This window comes from Elephantulus edwardii, unplaced genomic scaffold (assembly GCF_000299155.1).
Source record: "Elephantulus edwardii isolate Elephantulus edwardi_28Jun2011 unplaced genomic scaffold, EleEdw1.0 scaffold00112, whole genome shotgun sequence".
Lineage (NCBI taxonomy): Eukaryota > Metazoa > Chordata > Mammalia > Macroscelidea > Macroscelididae > Elephantulus > Elephantulus edwardii.
The window spans coordinates 9,755,991-9,767,491 of NW_006399862.1; the positions used below are offsets into that span (position 1 = coordinate 9,755,991).

At 37.0% G+C, this 11,501-nt stretch overlaps 1 pseudogene; it reads left to right on the forward strand.

Annotated features, from left to right (window-relative positions):
• Positions 1-11,501, forward strand: part of LOC102865149 — a 165,734-nt pseudogene that overhangs the window by 98,294 nt on the left and 55,939 nt on the right.

The following is an 11,501-nucleotide window of genomic DNA, read 5'->3' on the forward strand; positions in this document are numbered from 1 at the left end:
GTTTGAGATGGCTAGGTTGGCACAGGATAGAACATAGTTTAGAGCTCTTGTACATAGGGTACAAGACTCAATGACACATAACAACAACAACAATACTTGGACCAGGAGGCAGTGATCAGAACACAGCAAGGAAATACTGCGTGGTTCAAAATTGAGAAGGGCATTCGTCAAAGATGTGTCCTATCTCTGTATCTTTTGAATCTATTTGCAGAACAGATTATCGAGGAGTTGGTGATCTATGAGGATAAGTGTGGTGTCAGGATTGTAGGTAGACTCATCAACAATCAGCATTATGCTGATGCCACAACCCTGCTTACTGAAACTGAGGAGGACCTGAAGTGCTTGCTGCAGAAGGTCAGGGACTGCAGCCTCCTATATGGATTGAAGCTCAACATCAAGAAAACAAAGATTCTCACCACTGGGCTAACTGATAACACCATAATAGATGGTGAAGAGATTGAGACTGTTGACAGCTTCAGTGTGCTTGGCTCTACAATCAATACTCTTCATACCGGCAGGCAGGAAATTAAAAGACAAATTGCATTGGGAATGTCTGCTGTCAAAGAGCTCTCCAAAGTACTGAAGAGCAATGATGTCAATCTCTACACTAAGGGGCACCAATACAGGCTATAGTGTTTGCAACCACTTGCTATACATCAGAGAGTTGGACAATGACTAGGAATGATAGAATTGGAGCTGATGTCTTTGAGCTATGGTGCAGGAGAAGAGTAATGAATATACCGTGGAATACTAGGAGAACAAAACAAGATCATCCTGGAGAGGGTGAAACTGTTTTTCGGAGGCAAGGATTCTGAAGCTTTGTCTCACATACTTTGGGCATGTTGTAAGCCAGGATCAGTCCTTGGAGAAGGACGTCATGCTTGGGAGTGCAGTGCAAGAGAGGAAGACTCTAGTTGAGTCGGATTGATTCAGTCACTGGGGTAATGGGGATATCTGTGTCAGAGGCAATAAGATTGACAAAGGATAGAGCTGGCTTTAGGGCCGTTGTAGATAGGATCACTATGAGTCCCACATGACTTGATAGCACATAACAACAACAACAACAGGAATGATAATTACTGTTATGTGCCGTCGAGTTGCCTGTGATATATATATAATTTTCACTAAGAAAATTAATTTTTTTCTCACTGCAAATCTATATAACTATACTAAAAAGCAAGATAAGGAGCGCTGTAGATCTTTTTTAACAGGAAGTGCATGAAAGACTGCATCTACCAGGATATATGTCTAAAATGAACTATTCTATCATTTATTTACTCAGCATATAAGAAAAACAAGTATGGGAAATGAGGTATCAAATATAGTATTTTTTATATTATTATTTTACATGTTTATTTACAAAATTTTAATACATTGTTTTCCAGAACAGATTCTTCCAATTTCCCTCACCACCTTACCCTTCAAACTATGCACCCCTGCCTTGCACTTCCTTCCACCACCACTGCCTCTTTAGATCCTTATACTTATTCTACAATAATGGTGTCATACAAAATTTATCCTCGTGGGACTGAGTTAGTTCCCTCAGCATGATGCTGTCCAATCCCTCCCAAGTTTGGTAAAAATTTACAAAATTATTGCTCCTGCATACTGCATAGTAGTATTCTATTGTGTGAATGTACAATGATTTCTCAATCCATTAGTTTGTGGTTGGACATTTGGGCTATTTCCCTGTTCTTGCAATGATGAATAACACTGCTATGAACATTGGTGTACAAGTTTCCCTTTGTGCCTCATCTCTCATTTTCTCAGGCTATATTTCAAAGCGTGGAATAGCTGAGTCTTATGAAATTTCTATGTTCAGCTTTTTGAGGAAGCACCAAACTGTCTTCCTGAATGGTCATATCACTTTACCATCCAATCAACAATGTATAAGAGTTCCTTTCTCATCACGTCCTCTTCAACATCTATTACTTTCTGCCCTGTTAAACTTTGTCACTTTTCAATGGAGTGAGAGGGTATCTTATTGTGGTTTTGATTTGCATCTCTCTTGTCAGTGATTTGGAGCATTTCTTCATGTGTCGGCCATTTGAATATCTTCTTCTGTGAAAATTCTTCCCATGACTTTTGCCCATTTTGTAATTGAGTTACCAGTCTTTTTCTTGTGGAGACCCGGGGGTATTCTGCAGACTTTGTTATGAGACTCTTGTCTGAGATGGTATTGCCAAATGTTTATTCCCACTTGATAGGCTTTATTTTCACCCTGTTGGAAAAATGTTTCTGATACACACATGGATTTAAACTTTAGAAGGTCCCATTCATCAATTTTATCCTCTTCAGATTGTGCATTTCTACATAAATTTGGCGATAACTTTATATCTTAAGCTTCTAAGCTTGATCCCAATTAGTCTCTTTTGAGCTTTATGGTTTTGGGCTTTACTCCTAGGTCTCTGAAGCACCTTGAGCTGATTTTGTGTATGGTTTGAGATGTAGACCTTGTTTCAACATTTTGCAGGTGGAAGTCCAGTTTTACTAGCACTGTTTGTTGAAGAGGTTGTCATTTCCCTATTTGATAGCTTTGATTTCCTTGTCACGTATCAGTTGACCATAGATAGCTGGGTCTATTTCAGGGCAAATATAGTAAATTTAAATATGATATTTTAATTTTATAGAAACTACTTAAAAGCCTATGTCTTTGCAAATTTGCTTTAATAAATTTAAATCACTTGATTAAAGGCTTATATAAAATATCTGTTTTATATTAAAATGGATAAAAATTTTGTTTAAAAAAATATAAAATATTAATAAAATGGACTTCTATGGAACCTGACACACTGCCTAAAGCATAAACATGCATCTTCCAAAATTATTCTTTTATTTTTTGCAGTTGTGTGACTTTACATGAAAACATTAATTTTTTAAAAAGTAGTTTCAGTAGAACTGTCATGTTGAACACTTTAGGAATTCGAATCCTGGGTAAATTATCTTCTTCTGAAGGCCTTGTACATCAGGACTTGGGTGGCTGCATTATTTTTCAGTCAGTTTAATCCTGAGATCATAAAGTGAGGGGCAGACAATGGGGTTGCAGTGTCCATGAAATTTTGGTACACTGAGTGTCACGTGTCTATTCTTGGAATGTGTTTCTCAATGAATTCTCAGCAACCAGAGTCATTGCAAACATTCTTAAGAAAATAGCATATGGTGTCTACTTATTTTTAATTTCCACTGCCATGGCAATTTTTGTCTTTTAATAAATCTTCATAATTACTTTAACTGAAAGTTATAAAAAGGCATAACAGAAACTAGGATTTGACCTGTTGCATTAATTATAATCCCTTTAATTTAAAAGGAGGATAAATAGCACAGTAAACTTTAGAGTAATTCTCTAAAGCCTCCTGTTATCTAATGCAATTATTAAATAGGTTTTAAAGAGCATTTGAATAGAGTGGATTCAGAACATGAGGACAAGTTCACCTTATTGTTGTTGTTTGATGCCATCGAATTGTAGACTACTCACAGCGACCCTATGAACTAACGGCCTGAGCACTGTTCGTACATAGAGTTTCCGGAGGCAAGCCATTTCAGAAGCGGATGCCGCTCCTGCTTCCAGGCTTGATTTAGTCGGGAAGCTCCAGCCAACACTGTCCACCTTGGGTACCCATTGCCACGATTGACACATCACTGTCACAGTAGACTCCAAAAGCTTGCCATGATTCCTGAGCTCACACCACCATGCTCCTTCCTTCTGACAAGGAGAGATTCCCAAGACCCTGGGAGGAGCCAGCCAACCAGAACAACATGGCTGCTTCTCAGTGTAGTGTAGTGAAGAATATTTTCACATATTTTACAAGAAACAAACCTACATTCTGTGATCTATAGTCTCATTTGATGACTGAAAGTAGTGTATAAAGAGATTACCTTGTCCTGGAAAGGATATTTTTGAGACAACAAAAATATAATGTGAACTGAATTACAGTCCAGTTTGCTAGTTTGTAATAATCTAAATAATGGGGTTATTCTGTTAACTTGTTGCTTGTGCTCCTCAGTAATAAGGCAATGGTTTCTGGCCCAGTCAATACTTATCAATTTGAGTTCATATAAAAGTTGCATATTATCTAGATTGTCAGGTAAGTGAAAAATGAGTTAACCAGGTAATGGGGTTGAGTATCAATCAACATTTTTTAAATAAAAATTTTTGTTTTATACTTGTTTACTTAGAAAGTTTATATACATTTATTTTCACTCTGTATATTTCCCTATTTCTTTTACCCACTTCTCCCTCCACACATGAAATTGTGTGATCCTATGATTACCCTTTCAACTCACCCCTGCCCTTCCTCACCCGTCTGTTCCCAGGCTCACCCACTTGGATCCTCATACACATTTTACTAGTTTTTTTTCTATTTCTACAATAATAGTCTTATACATATTTGCCCTTTTGGAACTGAGTTAGTTCACTTAGCATATTTCTCTCCAGTCCTTTCCAAGTTGGATAGTGATTTACAAAATTATTGCTCCTTCATGCTGTGTAGTATTCCATCATATGAATATACCATAATTTCTCAATCCATTCTCTTGTGGTTGGACAATCGGGCTGTTTCCATGTTCTTATGGTGGTGAATGGTACTGATATGAACATTGTATGCAAATTTTTGTGCCTCACGGGGTATATTCCAAGCAGTGTAATAACTGGGTCATATGGAATTTCTATGTTCAGCTTTTATAGGAAACACCAAATTGCCTTCCAGAGTGGTTTTGCAACCCGACCAGAATTCCTATCTCTCCACATCTTCCTCAACATTCATTGTTTGCTGTCCTATTAAACTTTGCCACTGCTATCAGTGATGGGAATATATCTTATCATGGTTTTGATTTGCATCTCTCTTTTTTAAATTAATTTTAATGAAAGTTAACAGAGACTTTGGACTTCCATTCATTCATTGTTGCACTTTTCTCCCTACCCAACACCCTCCACCCCACTTTTCTCTTCTCTGAAAAGTAAAACAAAAATTCTTTCATTGTTTTACAATCCTTCACCCCAAGTCCACTCCACTACGAAGCCTTCATTTTGAAAAGCAAAAGAAAAATTCTTTTATTGTTATACAATCCCTTTCCTGCAATTCTCCTGCACCATGCAGCCTTCCTTCTGGACTCCTGTCATGACAATAACACCCAATCATATATCCCTTTTAAACAGTTCTTTCCCTCATCTGTTTCAATGCAGTATACATAATTTATCCCATCTTTCTTAGTCTCCCACCAACCCTGATATCACTCCCATTTTACAACAGTGGTACTATACAGTATTTGTCCTTTTGTAACTGAGACATTTCACTCAGCATGATGTCCTCCTGGCTCACCCATTTTGTGTAATATTTCATGAGTTCCTTATTTTTCAATGCAGCTTAGTATTTCATTGTGTGAATATGTCACAGCCTCACTATGCATTCATTTGTTGAAGGACACTTAGGTTGTTGCCAACTCTTTGGTATTTTGAACAAAGCTGCAATAAACATGGGTGTGCATATGTCTGCTTGGGTGGTGGTTATGGTTTCTTTGGGGTATATTCCCAGCAGTGGATTTGCTGGGTCAAATGGTATTTCTATTTACAACTTTTTGAGAAAGCATCATACTGCTTCCATAGTGATTGCACCATATTACACTCCCACCAACAGTGAATAAGGGTTTCAGTTTCTCCACAACTTCGCCAGCATTTGTTGTTTGCTGTTCTGCTAATTTTGCTATTCTTAGGAGGATGAGATGATATCTCACAGTTGTTTTGATCTGAATCTCTCTTAGAGGTAGGGATTTTGAACACTTCTTCATATGTATGTTTGCCATTTGAATGTCTTCTTAGGTGAAGTGTCTGTTCATATCCTGTGCCCATTTTTCAATTGGGTTGTTTACCTTTATCTTGTTGTGGTGCTAGAGTATTTTATAAAATCTAGATATAAGTCCTTTATCTGACATGTCATTACCAAATACTTTTTCCAAGTCTGTGGCTTCCTTTTTTACCCTGTTGGAGAATTTTGTGTCTATTGGCCATGTGAATATCTTCCTCTGTGAAAATCTTTCCATGCCTTTTGCCCATTTATAATCGTGTTATCAGTTTTTTTTTTCTTGTGGAGGCCCTGTAAAATTTTGTAAACTTTTGATTGAGACCCTTGTCTGAAATGATACTGCCAAATGTTTTTTCCCGGTCAGTAGGTTTTCTTTTCACATTGTTGGAAAATGTTTTTTATGTGCACAGGGATTTAATATCTATATAATCCCATTCACCGGTTTTAGCCTTTCTAGAGGACGCATTTCTGACTGTATTAGGCAGTCTCTTTATACCACAGACTAGAGTGTCTAAACGTCATCCCAGTATGTCTCTTATGAAATTTATAATTTGGGTCTTCATGCCCAGATCTTTTATCCACCGTGAGTTGATTTTTGTGGGTGTTGTGAGATGTGGATCCTGTTTCAGCATTCTGCAGATGGTAATCTACTTTTGCCAGAACCATTTGTTGAAGAGGTTGTCATTTACCCATTTAATAGGTTTTATTTCCTTGTCAAATATCAGTTAACCATAGATAGATGGATCCATTTCTGGGTTTTCAATTCTGTGTTATTGGTCTGTGTGCCTGTGTTTGCACCAGTACTATGCTGTTTTGGTTACTACTGGTGTGTAGTAGGTTTTGAGGTCAAGAAACACTTTCCACTATTTTAATTTATTTCAATAGATAAGATACTGAAAAAAATAAATGTAATACTTGCACAATTCAGGTTCAACTTAAGAACATTAAAAATAACTCTTCAACTGTATAATAGATGAAATAAAATTTAGGTAGCTTATTTGAAAAATAATCCAACATGTTTTCAAGATTAGTAAGCTAAAAAAAGGAATAAACTACATTTAAAAAGTAAATGTAATGTTAAATTTCATTATGTATAGAATTTATAATATGTTTACTGGTTTCTACCGTATACAGTCTGCTTCTACAAAGCATATCTGATTTGATCAGAAAAAAAATCATAATTAGAACCATCTGTGGAAATAATGATTTGCCTCAATTCAAAGTTCTTTTAAACATTTTAGCAAAGATTTTAAGTAAAACATTAAATTACATAATCACATTTTATTTTTACCTTAAATATCTATGATTCATATACTATTTAAGTAAAAGAGAAGATATTAATATTTCTGATAGAAATTTACTGATTTTTGGACATGAGTGTGTGAGCTATATCCAGAAACTAATCCATTAGTGATTAAACATATGAGTAATTGATAGGTCTATTCCATAGTCAGCACCTGCTTTGCTTTTGACTGTTGATATTGTTGATAATGATTCTTTACACAGATGAGTTCATCAAGTGAAGCTGATCTATAAATTTCTCTTTCGTGGTTTTTAAAAAGATTATGTTGTTAGGAAATCATTGAAGGTACAAAATCCAATAATTTTATATTCAGCCTAATTTCTGTCACCAAAATCATCCTTTCCAACTAATATTCCTTCCTCATTGTTTACAACTTTTGCATTCTAGCCATTCACTAATAATTTTTGATGAGTCTTGATTGTACATTTTGTCAGTTTCAGACTGTAAAATTTGATAGAGACATTCCATTTTCTCCCTTTTGGCTTTAGCCACAGGTGCAGATATTTGAATAATAATCATATTAACAATCTTCCTTTTATATGTATGGATAATATGCTTTCAGTCACAAATAGTACTTTAGGCTAAATTTTGACATCTTTTTCAGTATGAATGCAACACCATTCTTCCTCAGTTTGCCATTCCCAGCATAATAGATTGTATGCTTGTCTGATTCAAAATGGCCCATGGCCATCCTTCTCAGTTCACCAATTTTTGTTTCCATTCCCCAAAAAAGAGATCCAATAAAATATGGACACTCTCAAACAGTATCTTTAAAATCACATGCAAGCAAAGTATTGCTAAAGATGATCCTAAAAAAAGCTAGAATAATTTATTGACAGACTATGACCAGAAGTTCAAATTGGGTTTCGAAGAGAAGGTGGCACCAGGGACATCATTGCTGATGTCAGATGGATCCTGACTGAAAGTAGAGAATACCAAAAGAATGCCAATTTTAGTTTCATTTACTATGCAAAGGTATTTGACTGTGTGTATCTTAGCAAACTATGACTAACAAAAGAATAGAAATTCCAGAACACTGGATTGTGGTTATGTGAAACCTATACCTAGACCAAGAAGATTTTGTTCAAACAGAGCAAGGGAACACTGCATGGTTAAAAGTCAAGAAAGATGTTTATCAGAGTTGGGTCCTTTCTCCCTATCTATTCAATCTTTATGCTGAGCAAATAATTTAAGAAATTAGATTTTATTAATAAAAATGGGGTATTAGAATTGGGCGAACCCTCATCAACAAAATTTGCTATGAAGATGACACAACGTTCCTTGCTGAAAGTAAGAAGGACTAGAAAGACTTACTGCAGAGGATCAAAGTTACAGTTTTCAATATGGATTGCATCTCAACATAAAGAAGCCAAAATTTCTCACCATTGGAAAAATAGGCAACATTATGATAGATGATTAAAAATGTTTAAATTGTCAATGATTTCATGTTACTTGGATCCACTATTAACACCCTTGCTAATAGCAACCAGAAAATAAGGAGACGTCAGAGGTAGTGCGATTGGCACAGGATAGAGCAGGATTTAGGGCTGTTGTACATAGGGTCGCTATGAGTCACAAACGACTCGACGGCACATAACAACAACAGCAACAACAACAATTTCATTAGGCAAATATGATATCAGGAATTTCTCCAAATTACTGAGGAGGAATGATGTAGCTTTGAAGAATAAGATGTGCCTGATTCATGCCATGTGTTTTTAAAATCATTTGTCATGTATCTGAGAACTGGACCATGAATAAAGATGACAGAAGAACTGGTACCTTTGAGTTTTGGTTTTGGAAAAAAGTATTGAATATCCTATGGACTGCCAATAAAACAAAACAAGACAAAACAAAAACAAAAAGTCTTGGGAAAAGTGCAACAAACATACTACTTGAAAGCAAAAATGGTGAAACTTCATCTCATATATTTTAGGAGTGTTGCTAGGAGAGTCTATTCCTTGAAAAAGTATTGTTGTTGTTAGGTGCCATCAAGTTGAGTATAACTCATAGTGACCCTATGAATAAAAGACCCAGTCCTGCGCCATTCTCACACTTTCTGACACAAAAAGCCCTTGTCAATCCACCTGGTTGAGGGTCTTCCTCTCCTTCATTGACCCTCCACACTTGCCAACATTATGTCCTTCTCCAGGGAATAGCACCTCCTAGCAACATGTCCAAAGTATGTTGGTGAAGCCTCATCCTTCTTACCTTCAAAGAGCACTCTCGCTGCACCCTCTCCTATTACTTTTCTTGGCTGTCCATGGAATGTTCAATATTCTTCTCCAACATCACAGCTCAAAGGCATCAATTATTTTTCTGTCATCCTTATTCATTGTCCAGGTCTCAGATGCATAGCTAGTAATCGGAAAGATCATAGCCTGAATCAGACACACCTTAGTCCTCAAATTGACATCACTACTTCTCAGGAATTTGGAATGGTCCCTAACTGCAGATTTTCCCATTGCAATGCATCTCCTTATTTCCTGACTGCTCATACCATGGGTGTTAATTGTGGATTCAGGCAAGATGAAGCAGTTAACAGTTTCAGTTTCCTCTCCATGCATCATGACAATGCCCATTGGTCCAGTGGTAAGAATCTTTGTTTTCTTGATATTGAGACACAATCCACACTGAAGGCTTCATTCCTTGATCTTCTGCAACAAGGGCTTCAAATCCTCCTCACTTCCAGAAAGCAAGGTTGTGCCATCTGTATAGTGCAGGTTATTGATGAGTCTCCCTCCAATCCTGATGTCACACTCCTCTTCATTAGAGTTCAGCTTCTCAGATAATTTGCTAAGCATATAGATTAAACAGGTAAAGAGACAGAATACATCCCTGGCACACTCACTTCCCAATTCCAAACCATGCAGTGCTCCCCTGCTCCAATCATGCAACAGCCTCCTAGTCCAGGCATAGTTTCCTCATGAGCACAACCAAGTGAATAGGATTTCCATTCTTCTCAATATCAGCCACAACTTGTCATGATCCACCCAGTCAAACACCTTTGCTTAGTCAATAAAGCACAAATAGACATTTCTCTGGTATTCTTTACTTTCAACAGGATCCATCTGACATCAGCAATGATATCCTGGGTGCCACTGCCTCCTCTAAATCCTGCTTGAACTTCTGGCAATTCATACTGTTCCAGCCATTTTTTTAATGATCTTGAGTAGTATTTTGCTAGCATGTGCTATTAATGATATTGTTTGATAATTTCCACATTCAGTTGGATCACCCTTCTTGGGAATAGGAACAAATATAAACTTCTTCCAATCTGTTGACCAGACAGCTGTCCTCCGAATTTTGGGCATAGACTGGTGAGTACATCCAAGGCTGCATCTGTTAACTGAAATAAGTCATCAATTCCTTGAACCTTACTTTTTGCCTATGCCTTCAATGCAGCTTCCACTTCTTCTCTCATTAACATTGGCACTTATTCATATGGTACTTCCTGAAATTTGTCAGTGTTAATCAATTCTTTCTGGCACATTGTATTTCCTCCATCTTCTTTTGATGTTTTCTGGGTCATTCAATACATTTCCCACAGTATCTTTCAACATTTCAACAGAATGCCTAAATTTGGGTTGTTTTTTGTTTGTTTCTATTTTTTTCCCCAGTTCTCTCAGCTTGAGAAATGCAGAGCGAGTTCTTCCCTTTTTATTCCAGCTCTTTGCACATTCCATTTTAACACTACCCTTTGACCTTTTGAGCTGCCCTTTTGAAACCATCACCATGCTTGAAAAGGTGTAGGGTCAGCAAAAGAGAGGAAGATTCTCAAAGAGGTGGATTGACACAGTGTCTGTATCAGTAGTATCAGTATGTTAAAGATGATCAGGAAGACCCAGGATAAAAGAGGATTCACGTTTATTGTTCATGGGTCCATATGAGTAATATATGACCCAATAGCAGGTAACAAAAACAACCACCACAGTGACTCAGTAAGGGAAAGATGGACAGCCTCCTACCATTAAGATTCACAGCTTCAGAAACTCTGTGGAGGGTGACTGAGTTGTAATTAACTAATGACAGAGAGGTTTTAGTTTTGATTGGATATTGGAAGTTGTGATTTGTGTCTAAGAACATGGCTCTGAAGGAGAATTATTGTTGTGTTTAAATACCATTGATTCAGGCCTTCAGTCATGGGAACTGTTGGCCCCCTGTTTTTCACATTCTCTGCTCTATATTATTCCTGGCTTTTTGTCTCTTTATTATAAATTTATTCTATTCTTTGGGACCCTCGGTCTCCAACATTCTGGCACCTGAACAGGGACAAGGTGGTGGTTTTTCTTTGGATAAGGTGGTGGTTTCTCTTTCTTTCTGTTTTTTGAGCAGACACTAGGACCTGAAAGGGAATTCGCTCAGGGTAAGCGAAACTTTCGGGAAAATTAAAAACAGGG